At 40.9% G+C, this 19,110-nt stretch overlaps 1 protein-coding gene across 1 annotated transcript in view; it reads right to left on the bottom strand.

Annotated features, from left to right (window-relative positions):
* Positions 1-19,110, bottom strand: part of LOC126484386 (synaptic vesicle glycoprotein 2A-like) — a 187,428-nt gene that overhangs the window by 154,279 nt on the left and 14,039 nt on the right. The gene's annotated exons all lie outside the window — the stretch shown is intronic.

The raw sequence follows: 19,110 nt of genomic DNA, 5'->3' as shown, positions 1-19,110 counted from the left end.
TTCAAATATTTTCCACATGGATGTAAATGATGACTGTCAAATTTTTTAGAATATTAATATTGACCGATGTTTTTCAAATAGGTAATAGTCTTAATTGAAATGCCAGTTAACTCCATTTAGCTAAGGTTTGGGAAATGGCTTCTGTGAAATACAGGTCTTATGGGCCTCTAGAAGGCTCAACTCCATGAATCTAAGGGTGTCATCAGCTTGCATACATTTTCATGTTCCACTATTTACATTGACTGGGAATCAACAGCATGGTTTGAACCTACATTTTCATATCCTTGTTTCTGTACCTCTTATTCTTATTTTATGTGTTATTAATCACTGTTTAATATTAGTGCTTTGATATTGTTTAAGATACTTTTTTTCTGGTACTGGAAATTTGCCTACTGTAGTAGAGGCATGCTAAGTTTGTAACCATCTCACCAGGATGCACTAGTACACAGCAACTATTTCACCATCTACCATGACTTTCATTAATGATTAGATGCAACACAAGTATGAACACGTATTGTTACTTTCACATGCCATCAAGTTCCTTGCTTGCTAACAGTATTTGATGATGGTTTGGAGTAGATGACTCCGTGTTGGAATCAGATGCGAATTTCTCAATCTTCACTATCAGGTGTAGAATTGTAGGGTTCCCCTTAATAGGACAGGCATACAATAGATGCAGGAAGCGATTACTAGGGTTGTGGATTATATGTGGTGTTGACATGTTTTTTTGTTAGAGACACCACCCTCGGGATCAGCGATGAACTGGCTGCCAAAATTGAAGTTACATTGTGCACAGTATTCTCAGATAATGCTTCTCCTTGCAGATCAGATACAGAAATGGTTAATATGGTATTAGTAAACCACAGGAGCATGCAGTGCCCCAGAGTTAGTATCGCTTATTGAAGGTTATAATGCCCCGATAGTATCTGGAACATAAAGCTGGTTAAAGCCAGACGAGAATAGCAATGCAATCCCAAGTTCATGTTGGAATATTTATCATAAGGATAGGCTAGCTGCCCATGGTGGCACCATATTTACTGAAGTCAATAGTTCGATAATATCTGGTGAGGTTATCACAGATTCAGAATATGAATTAATCTGTGTGAAGTTAAGCCTCAGAAAGTCTTCGGAAAGAGCTTACAGAATATGATTAATAATTTTCCCCATCATGCTTTCGTAATTGGCAGTGACTTCAACTTGCCAGGCATCATAAATGTTGGGAGAGTCATGCTATGAAAACTGGTGCCAGAGACAGGAGTTCGTGTGGCATTATTGTGAATTATAGTCCAAAAATTACTTCAAGCTTATAATTAGAGTACCAACTCATGAAGGTAAAGCATCTTAGACCTCTTTGCAAGAAACAGACCTGAATTTACCACATTAGTTAACACAGAGGAAGGTGTCACTGATCATATGGCCTTGACAGCAACTATGACTATGGGTTTTACAAGGAATGACGAACTGCAGAGTAACTGAGTAGTCAGCATCAAATATTCAATGATGACGATGAAATCAATCAATCTCTTTATTCATCCATTAACAATATACATTGTATGGATGTAGTCAATTAAAATATAATTTCTTATATTTCATTTGTTTCAAAATCTTGAATAATAAATACAAATATTTTATATCAGTATATATCAATAATATTACTTTTCCATGTTCAGATATTCTTCAATGTTATAAAAACTATGTGTTAGTAAAAATAGTTTAAGATCAACCTAAAATTTATGAAATTCTTTAATTTTCTTTATTGTAGCAGGCAGTGCACTATAAAGTATTTTGGGCTGGTAGTTCACACTTTTTTGGTAGAGCGCTCCTTTGTGGGTGTCTCTGTGATAATCATCTCTGTTCCTTGTTTCATGGTTATGAACCTGATTATTTAATGCTGAAAATTTCTGGTGAGTTTTCAGAAAGCAGACACATTTGTAGATGTATAAGCTAGGAAGAGACATTATTTTAAATTCTTTAAATATTTCTCTGCGTGACACTCTACAAGGAACCACTTTCATTATTCTAATATCTCTTTTTTGAAGTTTGAAAGCTTGTTTTGCCATACCTGTATTTTTCCAGAAGATCACACCATATCTAAGCAAACTGTTCATATAAGCGTAATAGGCACACACCAATGATTCAGTGTTGCAACAGTCCCAAAGCATTCTTAGCACACAGCAGCATTTACTTAGTATTTTATTCAAAATTTCTAGATGCTTTTTCCCATCTCAAGTGCTCATCCACCCATCTACCTAGGCGTTTTGTGTATGGAGCTTGTGCAATAACATAGTTCACTAACTCAGCTTTTACTCTTCCTCTAGCTTTACTTTTAATATTACTGAAATTCATCAATACTGTTTTATCCTTATTTATGATCAAAGCATTATCACTAAACCATTTTCCTGTCTCATTTACTGTCCGAGAGACACTCTGCTGTACATTATCCATGATATATCCTTTTACAAAAATGCTAGTGTCATTAGCAAACATCACCTTTTCTGCAACTGTCATATGGTTTGGCAAATTGTTTATATACACCAAGAACAACAGAGGGCCTAACACGGAACCCTGGGGCACTCCATAGCTAGTTTTTTTGAAATCTGAAAGATACTCTTTGCCTTCATAATGTATTTGTTCTTTCTGTTGTTTATCAGAGAGATAAGACTTAACCATTTGAAAGCAAGTCCCTGGACCCCATAAAATTCTAGTTTCATAAGCAATAAGTCATGGCTGATTAGATCAAACGCTTTAGATAACTCTAAGAATATTCCACAGCTTAATTCATTATTGTCCAAGGCATTTAGGACCATTTTCATGAATTGGAAGACTGCCGTTTCTGTGGATCTGTTCTTTCTAAACCCATTTTGAGTATTAGTCAGTATTTTATTTTTATTCAGGAAGTCAGCTATACTTTCATACATTACTCTTTCAATTACTTTAGAAAAACCTGACAATAATGACAGTGGATTACAATTATTGATGTCAACTGTACTATCCTTTACGTGAAGTGGCTTTATTATGGAGAGTTTTAGTTTTGATGGGAACACTCCTGTCCTGAAAGAAGTATTAATAATGTCAGTTAGGTGGATATCTATACTGGTAGAACTATGTTTGATTACCTTGTCTGGAATTCCATCAGTACCACAAGACATTTTATTTTTTAGTTTATTAATAGCATTTCTGATTTCACATTCTGTTACTGGGTACAGAAACATCATCTTTTCACAAGTTGGTACTTTTATGTTTTTGTTGTTTGAACTGCACAGACTTTAAATTAGGTTCGGTGCTATGTTCACATAATGTTCATTGAATATATTACCTATCTGTTGAGCACCTTCTATCACTTTACCCTCACTTTTAATTTTGAAATTATGGGTCTTGGTTTTACGTTTTCCTATGCTATTGTTTATAGCCTCCAAAAGCGATTTTGATTTATTCTTCCCTTGTCAATGTATGAACCATTGCTTAGCCTTTTTGCTGCCTGTAAAACTTTCCTATAGACCCTTCTATATTTCCTACAATGTGGTTTTATTGTTGTACTTATTTTAGCATGTTTGCTTAGGTTTCTAAGGGTGATTGTTAATTTTTTATCCCTTGTGTTACCCATGTGTTTGTCTTCTCACTAACTTAAATTCTTTTTAACGGGAATGCTACATCATAGCAATATTTATAATCAGTAAGAAAACTGTAAGACTTTTTGTCTACGTCATCAGTTTCTTCTATGCCCCAGTGCACCCTTTTTAGCATACTATTAAAAACCATTATGTTGTTTGCATCAATAAATCTTCTTTTTACATATTTTTCAGGGACTGCATTTCTTATTTTTCTCATTCCTTGTCATTTTTAAAGCCTTATGTTCAGAAAAGCCTGTATCTACTACGTCAATATTGTACTCACATTGCGTGGAACACAAAAGGAAAATATTCAAAAGCATTGTTCAATATGCCTTGGACAAGTATGTTCCACACAAGGCCTTAACCCTTTCATGGGGTTCGGACATGATTTTAAACACTGCTAAGTGAGTTGCATACTTCTGCATAGTGCTGTCATCTGTTGGCAGCCCTTCTGAACTTGGAAAAAAATTGAAGCATTGAAGGCTGTGACTGGTGAAATGGGCTGCCGCATGGTTTTCATGCTGTAACTATTGGTTCTTGTGTCTCGAGATGGTTTTCGCCCGTTTCTTCCTGCTAAAATGGCTTTCGTAATTTTCTTGCTACTAAAAATGTCTGAAGTAACTATTTTTGCTAGTTTATGTTACTTAGATATTTACAGGCAATAACTACGTTTTCTAAAACTCATTTTTCAGTGTATTTACAATTAGCAGGACATATGTATCCCTGTGACCATTGTGTGGCTCTATATTGCGATACTGTAGTTCTCTTATTTCATACAAAAACAGTTTTTCTGTATATTTTTGTCCTAATGAAAGCACAGTGTGTGGTTTACAACAGTTACCTATAATTTTTGTTACAGGCACTGTGAGACAGCGAATCCTGGGTTTTTATTTTCACTGCCAGATAACCCAGAAAACTCAGAAATTTAAACTGATGACGATGATATTTGCAAAGATATTTCATTTTGTATTTGTTTATCTGCTCCAAGCATCTCATTATAAACGTGGACAGGCAGTCTTATAGAACAGATTGGTACCAACGTTGTATTAAATCCTGATTCATTGAATAGATGAAAACAACTGAAGTGAATTGTGAATAAAATGATGAAAGTGCTGAATCTACAGATACTGATTGGGATGATGATGTAACACAGTTTGAAGGACTAAATTTACCTTCAGTTCTTGAACCAAAATCAACAACAAACGTCACTTTGACAGACAATGAATTTGTGTATTTTGACCAATTATTTGATGATTCTACAATATAGCAGATCTGCTTTCAAACAAATCTGTATGCTGAACAGAAGAATAGTGCACTATGGAAAGAGCTCACAATTCAGGAAATTGTGGCATCTCTGACGCGAAATGACACTTCTTTGATTATTCTCTTTGGCTTCGCATTCTGTTCTTGTTCACTTGTGCTGTGTTTGACATCCATTTCTGTATTCGCTCTGTTCAGTGCCAAAATAAATCTTAATTCTTACCCTAAAAGTGTGTTATTACAGTTCTACGCCATGTATAACCCACAGTGGTGACCACGTCTTCAACATTGTGCTTTCGGGAATTAGTTTTTGCTTACTTTCATCAGTGATAGACAAAGTGTGTTGGCCCACATTGTCATGAAAACAATGGATCTACCAGTGTCATTTTGTGCAAGTGTGTCGCACCCTAGCAATTGTGTTTGTGTTTTTAATAGTGTTCCTAATGTACAGTTGGTTAAAAGTGAACGATTTTCTGGCCCCTGCCATGACAGTGACCACTTAACTGTTGCCAGCCCAACATAGCCACTGTCAAATGCTAACACGCAGCAGGGCCTGCCACCTGGACAGTGCATGCCACTCACCGACATAGTGATTCATGTGAAGGACTTTGTGTTTCACCCTTTGGTTAAGCAGTTGCCTTCTGGCTGGTTCGATGTGCAGATGCAGTTCGAGAGCTGTACACTCCGAAAGCTCATATGCCTGGGGTCACACATTCTTACTTGTCTGACATCATTGCACCCTCCAAACCTACCCCCGCCCCCCCACCTACCCCCCCCCCCCCCCCCTGCACGGTGTCTCAGTGACACTGGTCGCCTCAGCCACGCTGGTTGGTGTGACCATCACTCCATTGTCACATCAAGATCGCTTTCGCCACTCCCACATTTCGTAACGGCACCGGCCATTTCTTCCTCGCCGCCTTCAGGATCAGCCCCCCCTTGGCTGTTACGTAACCGCCTTCCACTCGCTGTTATACTGGCACCGGCCATTACGACTGCGCATTGTCTGCCTCCAGGCCTGCAGTGGGATACATTGTGCTGCCAGTTGCGCCGGCCCACACCTCTTCGTGTGCTGCTTGCAGCACCCCCCCCCCCCCCCCCCCCTCTCCCATGCAGACCTCGGGCGACACATTGCCCACCGCAACTGCACTCCTGGCGTCGGGGGCTCCCTCAACCTCCGACATGATGGATCTGCGCCTGCCTGTGCTACATCAACAAGTGTTACGCAGCAGATTTCCTAAGCTGCCTGGGGGATTACCTTGGCTGCATCTCTGCAGAACTGCTCCTGTCAACACAGCCTCCCTCTATGTCGAACTGCACCTTTGCTGCTGTTGGTTCCATGCGGATGCAGTTGGACCTACAGGACACACCTGCCCCTCTTTACAGGATCCTTCACATTGCATGGTCTTCGCACATTGCCCCCCATCGCCGTCAACACTGACTCAAAGGAAGGCCTAGGCGCTTGTTGGTGACGTCACGTCAGCTAGGCACGGCGAACGCCAGGTCTGTAGCTGGCAGAAACGCCTGGGCGTGCTAATCACTATAAATCTCTTATTTTTGGACAAAATGTTTGGTATTGTTTTGGATTCTGCAGTTTTATTTAGATGAAAGATTTTCTTAATATCGTAAAGCTACAAATAAAGATCATAGTTCTGTATTAATGAATCCTGTCGAAAAAAACGTAGATCAATATGAGAAGATGCTTTGCCCCATTGCAAGCTTCGGAAATTTTACATTCAAGTAACTATATTTACTTGATCCATTTTGTTATCGAAACTTACCCCAACCCCCTTAAAATTAACTCGTTGCTTTTATTTATTTATTTGTTTTCGTTTGACATCGTCACTGGAAATGTGAACTAATTTACATGTGTAAATGTCCAACTGTTGCCAGTCATTAGATTACAGTCGTTTTCAACGAAAGGAATTCTAAACAGGAAACAAAATAGCTTCATACATCCAAAATACTGCTGAGCTTAAACTTTTTCAACCATGCACATTAGAAAAGATAAATATTCCCCTCTTGCAACTGAAAGGAGAAACTTTATAAGATAAAAAAAACTTTATTTGATAAAATGAGTATCTCTCTTTTGCCTCTTCTTCTGTCCCCCATCCCCTGCCCCAACGTGTTCAATCGAAAGATATTTCATTAAAATTCAGTGTTCCTCACCTCATAGCCAACCAAGATACCTAATGAAGAACACCATTATGTTCACAGTTTTTTGTAAAAGCAACCCAGTACAGACGTAACTTCCTCAGATTTACAAATAAGGTAAAGAAGCATGAATTCTGTTGCTGCTGGACCATGAAGTTGTTTTTGTATGTCAATCCTTAAAACAGGTGGAAATTTAAGTTCAGGGGTACACTATTTGTTAAGAACTGTAATGAATTGCTCAATTAATTGATTGCAAAAATCTCTCAGAACAATGTGTGTTGGTCAACTACCGCCAATAGTTTCACATTTTCCTGTGTCAGGGAGGGAGACACCACCATTATGAGTATTACTGCAACAGACCTGACGTTCGCCGTGCCTAGATGACGTGATGTCACGAACAAGCGCCGAGGCCTTCCTTTGAGTCGGTGTTGTCGCCGTCTCCTGCCAAGGTCCCGCCCACATCACTCCGGCCCAGTCCGGACGTTCATGTCCCCGCTTCGCGAGATCACTCACTTTCCGTGGCTACTGCACCACGTGGACAGCTGCTGTTGCCTACTGGCAACACTTTGTATATGCCATCCCGGCATTCCAAGGTCAGTCAACTGCCGCCGCTCGTGGCCCCCCTCCCCGCCCCTTCGCCCCACCATGCATGCCTCTCTTTGCAGGTCTTGGCAATCAGCCACAGCACCTGGCACCAAATCCAAACCACGGATGGCCCTCCCATACTCCCATACATCACAAAGTTTGATGTCTGAACATTACAAAATTGTTGTGAGCAAAAGAGATAGTTCAGGATTTACTGGATGCAGGTGTGCTCCAACCTTCTGACAGCAACTGGTCCTCTCCCATCCACCTGGTGCCTAAGAAAGATGGTTCACTCTGCATGTGCGGCGACTACAGTTCCCTTAATGCTAGTACTATTACAGACAACTATCTGATTCCTCATATACGGGATTTCACACAGTTACTGCATGACTCGAAGCTCTTTTCTGTATTGGACTGTTCGAAGGCATATCACCAAATTCTGAGGCATGCGACATTCCAAAAACGGCAGTCATTACACCTTTCGACCTTTTTGAATTCTGTTTCATGCCATATGGTTTAAAACTGCTGGACAGATGTGGCAACGTTGCATTGATTCGATTTTGCTGCCACTTCCTTTCGATTTTGCCTATTTGGATGACATACTTATCTTTTCCTCGTCTGTGGAGGAACACAAATTTCACCTTGACGCAGTTTGTGCGGCTCTTGCAGCCAACGGCGCGGTTATTAACGATGACAAATTGCAGCTCTGTTCCAAATCTGTTACTTTCTATGGCCATTCTGTCTCAGCTGACGGCCTCCGCCCTACTGACTCACGAATCGCAAACATCCTCGCTCTCCCTCTCCCTGAGGATTACGCACAACTACACTGTTTCCTATGGATGGTGAACTTTTATTGGCGACATATACCTCGGGCTGCCTCCATCCAGTCAGCTCTAACCGATGCTCTCTCCGGCAAAAATACAATCGTAAAGTGTAAACTGGACTGGACGAGGCCCATGCTGGATGCTTTCAGCAATTTGAAATCGGCCATTGCGCAGGCTATCACTCTCACGCACCCCAACCCTGAGGTGCAGATTTCTATTATACCGATGCTAGCGAGTTGGTGGTAGATGCTGTCATCCAACAGCACACTGCAGACTCAACACAGCTGCTGCATTTTTTCTCAAAAAAGCTTATGAGGAGTCAATGTAAATGGTTGGTCTTTGACTGTTGGCTCCGCATGGTTTATGAGGCAGTCAAACATTACATGAGTGACGTCGAAGGACATGCTTTCACAATCTATTCTGATCATAAACCTCTTGTTGACGTTATCTGCAACCCGGTGAAAGATCTCCCACCGCACTGCTTCTGGCATGTGGACTTTATTTGCCAACATTCTTTGGGCGCTTGTTACATCTGGGGTGCAGAAAACATAGTTGCTGCCTACCTCTTCTGCATTTTGATGATCTCTACCCCATTGACCTTAGAGGAACTAGTGCAGCTTCAGGCCAAAGATGCAGACACACGAAGTCTGCTATCGGACTATGGTTCTTCACTCATCATCAAACCTATTGCCCTGCACGGGTCATGAGTTCCTATCATCTGTGACGTTTCTATTGGTTCGCCCCACCCCTCGGTGCCTTCCCTCCTTTGGCATGGGATTTTCTACGCTTTACATAATCTTGCTCACCTTGGAACGAGACAACCACACGCCTCGTAACCGAATGCTTCATCTGGCCAAATGTGCGGCACGATTGCACTCGTGGTCACGCGCTTGCATTCCTTGTCAATGGAGCAAAGTGAGCAGACATGCGCAACCACCTTTAGGACGTCCCCAGGGGCCGCCTGTGCCACATGCACATTGACATGGTCGGTCCTCTCCCCCTTTCCGAGGGATACAAATACATCCTTTCCGTGATCGACCGTGTCACCCGTTAGGTTGAGGTGGTACCCATGGTGAACATTACAGCTGAGACAATCACTCGTGCATTCATTTTGGCGTGGGTAGCTAGCTTTGGTAGCCCCCTCTCACTTACCACGGACCAGGGCTGCCAGTTCGAGTCATCGCTTTTCACTCGCCTGTGTCAGTTGTGTAGGGTGGCGAAATTTTACACGATTGCATACCATCCACAGGCCAATGGACTAGTCGAGCAGTGGCACAGAACATTAAAAGCTGCACTTATGTGCCATAGTGCGCTTTCGTCTGAGGCTCTGCCGTGGGAATTGCTGCTCCGCGCACAAGGAGGACCTCAATGCTTCGCTGGTGGAGGTCCTGTAGGGTGAACCGCTCGTCCTGCCTGCCAGATTTGTTGAGGACACTTCTCTGACAGATGCTACTGACCTGCCGGCCCTCGTTGAATGAGTGTTTGCTCATGTGGTCTGCCTTCGCCTGCCTCTACCTTGCATGCACACCATGCCACAGTTGTTTGCTCATAAGGACTTGAATTCTTCCGATTTCATCATGTTGCAGGATGACCCTGTTTGTGCATCTCTGCAATCTCCACTCTCCAGCCTGAAAAACATATTATGCCATGGGGTCAATACATTCATGATTCTACTCAACGGCCCTCTGAGTCCAGTTTCAGTACAACGTTTAAACCCTGTGTGGTCCCTCCCAGAGCCACTCCTCGCCGCTGCCTGCCGACTTGCCTCCACTGATGCCTCGCCTGCCGCCGCCGCCTCTGTGGCCCGCGTTGACTCACCACCATCTGTGCAGCTGCCCACCATGCAAGACCATGATGACAATATGCCCGAGCTGCACACTTCACACACTGGACACTGCCTCCGCCCACCGTGCTGGCATGAAGATTTTTTTTTTTTTTTGACATGTGCAAGCTACATCTAGCTCTACTCTGCTTTGCCGGGGGAGGGGGGGGGGGGGGGGGCTCTGTGACGTCTCTGATGTGAAGTGACACTTCTTTGATTATTCTCTTTGGCTTTGCATCCCGTCCTTGTTCACTCGCGCCATGTTTGACATCCATTTCTGTATTCACTCTGTTCAGTGCCAAAATAAATGTTAATTCTCACTCTAAAACTGTGTTATTACAGTTCTACACCAGGTATAACCCACAAATTAAAAACTATTCTGGCATGATAATAGTAATGGGTATCCATCAGTTATCTGATGCAGCCAGTTACTGGAACTCAGACCCATAACTAAATGTAAATGCAATATCTAATGTTCTGCCACTTACTTGCTGTAAGAAAATAATAGAGAACTTTCACTGCAATGATAATTTGTTTCAGCCAGCAAAAAATGATTGAAGTTATGACACGCTGTATAAAACCATTTATATTGGTGCTAAACATAAACTGTTTAAAAGTTTGTCACCTGTCTATTTCACTGCTTGTTGATGAGTCAATGGAAGCATCAAAGGTAGAACAAGTTTTAAACAGTACATGCCAGTGAAACTCATCAAAAGAGATTACAAAATTTGGTGCCTTGCTGATTCAGACACAGGTTTCATTGCAAATTTTTAAGTTTAGACAGGTAAATCTGATGCCAGTGGAAGGGAATTCAAAGGCTGCCAGATGTGTGAAAGAGTTGTGTTGGAATTGTGTAAACCTTTTTCATCTCCAATACAATTGTTGTTTTTGACAATTTCTTTACGACTTTTAGACTGATGAAAGTACTGTGATAAAAGGGCTTTATAGCTGTGGTACTGTCATAGGAGACAGAAAAGGACTACCTGAAATTTTCTCAAGTTAATTACCTTGTCTAAGCCCTGGAGAATTCACATTTGCTGTCATCAGAAGAAAACTACAGGATAGATCAACAATTAGGATTTCATGTCCTGTTGTAGTACATGTTTATAAAAGTACTATGGCTGGAGTAAACAGTTTTGATGAGCTAAGAGAATGATTCATGATTGGCAGGCTATCAGTGAAATGGTGGAACAGACTTTTTTTTATTTTTTTAAAATTTTTTTTATTTTTTTATTTTATTTTTTTATTTTTTTTATTTATTTATTTATTTTATTTTATTTTATTTTTTTTTTTTTTTGTCTTGGCCATTGTCAACTCCTATATATTATTTAAACTCTCAAGAAGAAAAACAGACCAGCTATAATTTTGAATGAGATTGGCAACACAGCTGATAAATGGATTTTCACCCAGAGTGACCAAGGGTCCATCACCTGCCTTCTATTCCAGTAAAAGAGATGTCACTACTATGCTAGAGGAAGTCAGGCTTATGAATGTCAGGAGTCATATTTCAAAGGAACTTTAGGCCAGGAAGTGGTGTAGGTTTTGCAGTACAGAAGAGACTGAAAAATGGACAAACTATGAGTGTGTATGCTCTTCCTGTAATGTTCCACTCTGTATTTCACCTTGCTTTGACATATTTCACGAAAAGTAAATAATGTTCACTAACTTGTACCCATAATGTGCCATTCTATATTTCAACCTGGTTTCACAAATTTCATGTAAAGTAACTGATGTTCTATTACACTGAAGCGCCAAAGAAACTGGTATAGGCATGCATATTCAAATACAGAGATCTGTAAACAGCCAGAATGCAGTGCTACAATCGCAACGCCTATATAAAACAAGTGCCTTTTGCAGTTGTTAGATTGGTACTTCTGCTGCAATTGCAGGTTATCAAGATTTAAGTGAGTTTGAACGTTGTTTTATAGTCAGCACACGAGCAATGGGACACATATCTCTGAGGTAGCGATGAAGTAGGGATTTTCCTGTACGACCATTACACAAGTGTACCATGAATATCAGGAATCCAGTAAAACATCAAATCTCTGACATCCCTGCAGCTGGGAAAAGGTCCTGCAACAATGGGACCAACAACAACTGAAGAGAATCATTCAACATACCAAAAATTCAACCCTTCAGCAAATTGCTGCAGATTTCAATGCTGAGGCATCAACAAGTGTCAGCATGTTAATCATTCAACAAAACATCTTTGATGTGGGCTTTTGGTGCTGAAAGCCCACTCGTGTACCCTTGATGACTGCATGACACAAAGCTTTACACTTTGCCTGGGCTCATAAACACTGACAATGGACTGTTGTTGACTGGAAACATGTTGTCTGGTCAGACGAGTCTTGTTTCAAATTGCATCGAGTGGATGGACGTGTACGGGTATGGAGACAACCTCACGAATCCATGGACCCTGCATGTCAGCAGGAGACTGTTCAAGCTGGTGTAGGCCCTGTGATGGTGTGGAGTGTGTGCAGTTGGAGTGATATGGGACCCCTGATGCATCTAGATGTGACTATGACAGGTTATACATATGGAAGCATCCTGTCCGATCATCTGCATCCATTCATGTCCATTGTGCATTCCAATGGACTTCGGTGATTTCAGCAGGACAATGTGATACCCCACACATCCAGTATTGCTACAAAGTGGCTGCAAGAACACTCTTTTAAGTTTAAACACTTCTGTTGGCCACCTAGCTGCCAAACATGAACATTATTGAGCATATCTGGGATGCCTTGCAACATGCTGTTCAGAAAAGATCTCCACCCCTTTGTACTCTTACGGATCTATGGATAGCCCTGCAGGATTTGTGGAATCAGTCCCCTCCAGCACTACTTCAGACATTACTCGAGTCCACGCCATGTCGTGTTGTGGCACTTCTGTGTGCTCATGGGGATCCTACATGATATTAGACAGGTCTACCAGTTTCTTTGGCTCTTCAGTGTATATGAATGTATGGTGTCTGTTACTTTTGGACATGTCTCAAAGAACAGACACCACACATTCATATAATTTGGTAGGCCTAGCTGGGCAATGAATCCACCTTCTTCAGTGCAGATGCACAAACACACCCGACCTCCTGTGGGAATCTCAGAAGAGTGAATATGGAGGAAAAGGACTGGGGCTGTGGATAGATGAGAATGTGGATCGGCCATGAGGTGAGCTGAGATAGTCCATGCAGGCGCCATAACTCTGTGTCCCATCAATGAACAGACACCACACATTCATATAATTTGGTAGGCCTAGCTGGGCAATGAATCCACCTTCTTCAGTGCAGGTGCACAAATACGCCCGACCTCCTGTGGGAATCTCAGAAGAGTGAATATGGAGGAAAAGGACTGGGGCTGTGGATAGATGAGAGTGTGGATCGGCCATGAGGCGAGCCGAGATAGCCCATGCAGGCACAATTACTCTGTGTCCCGGGATGGTGCAGTGGTTACTGGACCTGTATAGTAAGCAAGAGATCCCAGGTTCGACTCCTGGTCTGGTACACATGATCACTCATTGCTGCCAATTCTGTATAATGTCCCAGTGCAACTGACAGAAGTGATCCCTCCCCTCTCCTTTCCTTTCTTCCCCTCTTCATCTTCAATTTACATATAATTAATGTTCACTAACTTGCAAAATTTATTTTTATTGGAAATAATAATGGATTCAACATGTATATGTAATGGGAAAAATAACAAATTTATTAATCCATTGAATAATGTTAAATACTGGTGCAAGTAAGCCCTGCTTGTAAGTGTAGTATTAAAATGTAGTGATTTCATTTCGAGAAAAAACGGTCTGAGAAATGATCAGTGGGACATATGCATCCCCACATTTTTTTTGGAGAAATGGTATATGTAAAATTTTTTGAGGAACATATTTGTAATCGTAACCCAAATCAAATTCTGTAGCAGTTGAGGTAACTTAAGAAATTCTAAAAAATGAGTGAAAACCATGAAAGGGTTAAGGGTCGGGAAAGACCCACTGTGGTTTAATAACCATTAGAAAACTGCTCCATGAACAAAGAGAGCTTCATCTCAGATTCAAGAGAAGTCAAAACCAAGTTGATAAACAAAAACCGAATAACTGAACATCACCCATTGGGATATTTTGTGATCTTTCGAAGGCTTTTTATTGCGTGAATCGTGAAATTCTTGTGGATTGTGGATTGAGTGGGGCAGTGCACAAATGGTTTAATTCATACGTAACTGGAAGAATGCAGAAGGTTGAAATTAACAGTGCAGGTAGTCTGCAAAAATAGGCAGAGTCCTCCAACTGGGAAAGTCTCAAGAATAGTGTCCCACAGGGTTCAGTCCTGGGTCCCCTATTCTTCTTAATATATATTAAAGACTTGCCACTCTGTATTCATGGAGATGCAAAGTTAGTTCTTTTTGCTGATGAAAGAAGTATAGTTATCACACCCAAGAAGAAAGAATCAGCTGAGGAAATTGCAAATAATGTCTTTCAAAAAATTATTAAGTGGTTCTCTGCAAATGGTCTCTACTAAATTTTGAGAATACACAGTTTATACAAATTTGTACAGTAAATGGCATAACTCCATTGATAAATATAGACTATGAACGGAAGTCTGTGGCTAAGGTAGAATACTCAAAATTTCTGGGTGTGTGCATTGATGAGAAATTGAATTTGAAGAAACGCATCTATGATCCGCTGAAACAGTCAGTTTCAGCTACTTATGCTATAGGTTTATTGCAAATTTTGGTGATACACATATCAGTAAATTAGCCTACTATGCCTATTTTCATTCGGCAGTCGGAGTGGCCGAGCAGTTCTAGGCGCTCTAGTCTGGAACCGCGCGACTGCTACGGTCGCAGGTTCAAATCCTGCCTCGGGCATGGATGTGTGTGATGTCCTTAGGTTAGTTAGGTTTAAGTAGTTCTAAGTTCTAGGGGACTGATGACCATAGCAGTTAAGTCCCATAGTGCTCAGAGCCATTTTCGAACCTATTTTCATTTACTGCTTTCATATGGCGTAATATTTTGGGGTAATTCGTCATTAAGAGAGAAAGTATTCATTGCACAAAAGCGTGTAATCAGAACAATAGCTGGAGCCCACCCAAGATCACCGTGCAAGGAACTCAGGATACTCACAGTATCTTCGCAATACATATATTCCTTATGGAATTTGTCATTAATAACCCACCTGAATTCAAAAATAACAGCGGAGTGAATAGCTACAACACTAGAAGAAAGGATGGTATTCACTATTCTTGATTAAATCTCACTTTGGCACAGAAAGGGGTTAATTATGCTGCCGCAAATATCTTCAGGCATTTGACAAATAGCATGAAAAGCCTGACAGATAGCCAACCAACATGTAAAAGCAAATTAAAAGAATTTCTGGGTGACAACTCCTTCTACTCAATAGATGAATTCTTAGATATGAAGTAGTAACTGTAAAAAAGTTTAATTAATTAATTAATTAATTCGTGTAAAGAAATCTTATGTTAAAGTGACATGTTTCGCATCATTACGAAATGTCGAATTCATTATCTATGGAACAAGGATTAATGTATGTATGTAATGAAGCGAAAATGAGCATAAGGAGAGCAGTGGGAGAAGCTTTCAATGATTTTGAAGGTAAAATTCTGTCAACCGATCTGAGTAAAAGTCCTAAGTGATTCTGGTCTTAACTAATACCAGAAAGCGGTTTGAAATAATCTATTCATTCACTTAGGGACCTCATTGGTATCAAAACGTAGAATAACAGGGAGAAGGCCAAAACATTGATTTTGGTCTTCCGAAATGTTTTCACTGTTGAAGATCGTAACACAATCCCTCCTTTCAGCCATCGCACAAACGTCAAAGTGGCACATATTGAGATAACCGATCACGGAACAGAAAGGAAATTACAACAGCTTAGTAATGGAAAGGCATCAGGACCATATTAAAATCTACAAAGATTAGGCGAAAGAACTTGCGCTCCTTTCAGCAGCAGTTTATTGTGCATCGGTGGAGCAGCGAAGGGTGTCTAGCGACTGGAAAAAAGCCTTGGTTATTCTAGTTTTCACGAAAAACTGTAGGAAAGATGCACACAATTATAGGCCTATATCGTTGACATCTTTCTGTTGTCGAATTACGGAATATATTTTAAGCTCAATTCTATAAAAATCAACATGGATTCTGTAAATAGTGATCTTACAAAACTCAGCTCGCTCTGACCCTTCATGAGATCCGTAGCATCGTAGACAATAGCGTCCAGGTTGATGCCGCATTCCTTGCCTTCAGCAATGGATTTGCCACGGTCCCTCACAGTTGGGCAGTGAAAAAGAATAAGAACTTATCGAATACACAACAGTTCCTTGCAGATAGAACTCAACATGTCTCTCTTAAAGGAACAACATCAACAGATGTAATGATGATTTCCAGAATACCCCGTGGAAGTGTAATAGGACCGTTATTGAAACTTCCCAGCAGATCAAAACTGTGTACTGGACCGAGACTCGAGCTCGGGTCTTTAGCCTGTCGCACGCAAGTGCTCTACCGACTGAGCTACCCAAGCGCGACTCACAGCCTCTCCTTACAGCCCTACTTCCGGCGGTACTTCGTCTCTTACCTTCCACACTTCACAGAAGCTCTCCTGCTCCACCTTAATCAGTACAGCAATTGCCTGCGAAAGGCAAAGGTGCACACAGTTCTAATCTGGCAGTAAGTTTTATGACAGTGCACCCTCCGCTGAACAGTGAAAATTCCATTTAGGACCGTTATTGTATACAAATGACCTGGTAGAACATGTCAAATCCCCTTTAAGGGGGAATAGGACGTCAAATGGGCCGTCTTGGAGCAGGAGAGACACCACAGGACATTTTAATTTCCACTGTCTATATTTTTACGAATAAATTCATAAAACTATGTCAGCATGACCAGGAAGTATTAAGGATTCACAATCACAGCAGTAGAAGTTAAAAAAAATAACAAAATAATTTTTTTTTACATGTGAAAGTTCATCATTTTTTCACTTCTATTGGCTGGGTTTGTTGCTGTAGGTACACGTTTCTTCGATGAATTTTGTACAGCATAAAAACCACACTTACAGGTGTATGAAACTCTAGAAATTATTTAATTTATGAAAAAATGAATGTGCTGTTACATTTTTAACTTCATGTTTAGAAAAAACTCAAATTTTATAGTTAATTATCTCAATTTTTAACACAGTTTTTAATAGATTTAGAAAATTCTAGAGTTTCATACACCTGTACGTATGGTTTGTATGCTGTGCAAAATTCATCGAAGAATCTCCCTTGTTGTTGTTGTGGTCTTCAGTCCTGAGACTGGTTTGATGCAGCTCTCCATGCTACTCTATCCTGTGCAAGCTTCTTCATTCCCGAGTACCTACTGCAACCAACATCCTTCTGAATCTGCTTAGTGTATTGATTTCTTGGTCTCCCCCTACGATTTTTACCCTCCACGCTGCCCTCCAATACTAAATTGGTGATCCCTTGATGCCTCAGAACATGTCCTACCAACCGATCCCTTCTTCTAGTCAAGTTGTGCCACAAACTTCTCTTCTCCCCAATCCTATTCAATACCTCCTCATTAGTTACGTGATCTACCCACCTTATCTTCAGCATTCTCCTGTAGCACCACATTTCAAAAGCTTCTATTCTCTTCTTATCCAAACTATTTACCGTCCATGTTTCACTTCCATACATGGCTACACTCCATACAAATACTTTCAGAAACGGCTTCCTGACACTTAAATCTATACTCGATGTTAACAAATTTCTCTTCTTCAGAAACGCTTTCCTTGCCATTGCCAGTCTACATTTTATATCCTCTCCACTTCGACCATCATCAGTTATCTTGCTCCCCAAATAGCAAAACTCCTTTACTGCTTTAAGTGTCTCATTTCCTAATCTAATTCCCTCAACATCACCCGACTTAATTCGACTACATTCCATTATCCTCGTTTTGCTTTTGTTGATGTTCATCTTATATCCTCCCTTCAAGACACCATGCATTCCGTTCAACTGCTCTTCCAAGTCCTTTGCTGTCTCTGACAGAATTACAATGTCATCGGCGAACCTCAACGTTTTTATTTCTTCTCCATGGATTTTAATACCTATTCCGAATTTTTCTTTTGTTTCCTTTACTGCTTGCTCAATCTACAGATTGAATAACATCGGGGAGAGGCTACAACCCTGTCTCACTCCTTTCCCAACCACTGCTTCCCTTTCATGCCCCTCGACTCTTATAACTGCCATCTGGTTTCTGTAAAAATTGTAAATAGCCTTTTGCTCCCTGTATTTTACCCCTGCCACCTTCAGAATTTGAAAGAGAGTATTCCAGTCAACATTGTCAAAAGCTTTCTCTAAGTCTACAAATGCTAGAAACGTAGGATTGCCTTTCCTTAATCTTTCTTCTAAGGCAAGTCGTAGTGTCAGTATTACCTCACGTGTTCCAACATCTCCCCAAGGTCCGCTTTTTCCATTCGTCTGTAAAGAATTCGCGTTAGTATTTTGCAGCTGTGACTTATTAAACTGATAGTTCGGTAATTTTCACGTCTGTCAACACCTGCTTTCTTTGGGATTGGAATTATTATATTCTTCTTGAAGTCTGTGGGTATTTCGCCTGTCTCATACATCTTGCTCGCCAGATGGTAGAGTTTTGTCATGACTGGCTCTCCCAAGGCCATCAGTAGTTCTAATGGAATGTTGTCTACTCCCGGGGCCTTGTTTCGACTCAGGTCTTTCAGTGCTCTGTCAAACTCTTCACGCAGTATCTTATCTCCCATTTCATCTTCATCTACATCCTCTTTCATTTCCATAATATTGTCCTCAAGTACATCGCCCTTGTATAAACCTTCTATATACTCCTTCCACCTTTCTGCCTTCCCTTCT

Source organism: Schistocerca serialis, chromosome 6 (assembly GCF_023864345.2).
Source record: "Schistocerca serialis cubense isolate TAMUIC-IGC-003099 chromosome 6, iqSchSeri2.2, whole genome shotgun sequence".
Lineage (NCBI taxonomy): Eukaryota > Metazoa > Arthropoda > Insecta > Orthoptera > Acrididae > Schistocerca > Schistocerca serialis.
This window is presented reverse-complemented; position numbering and strand designations above follow the sequence as displayed.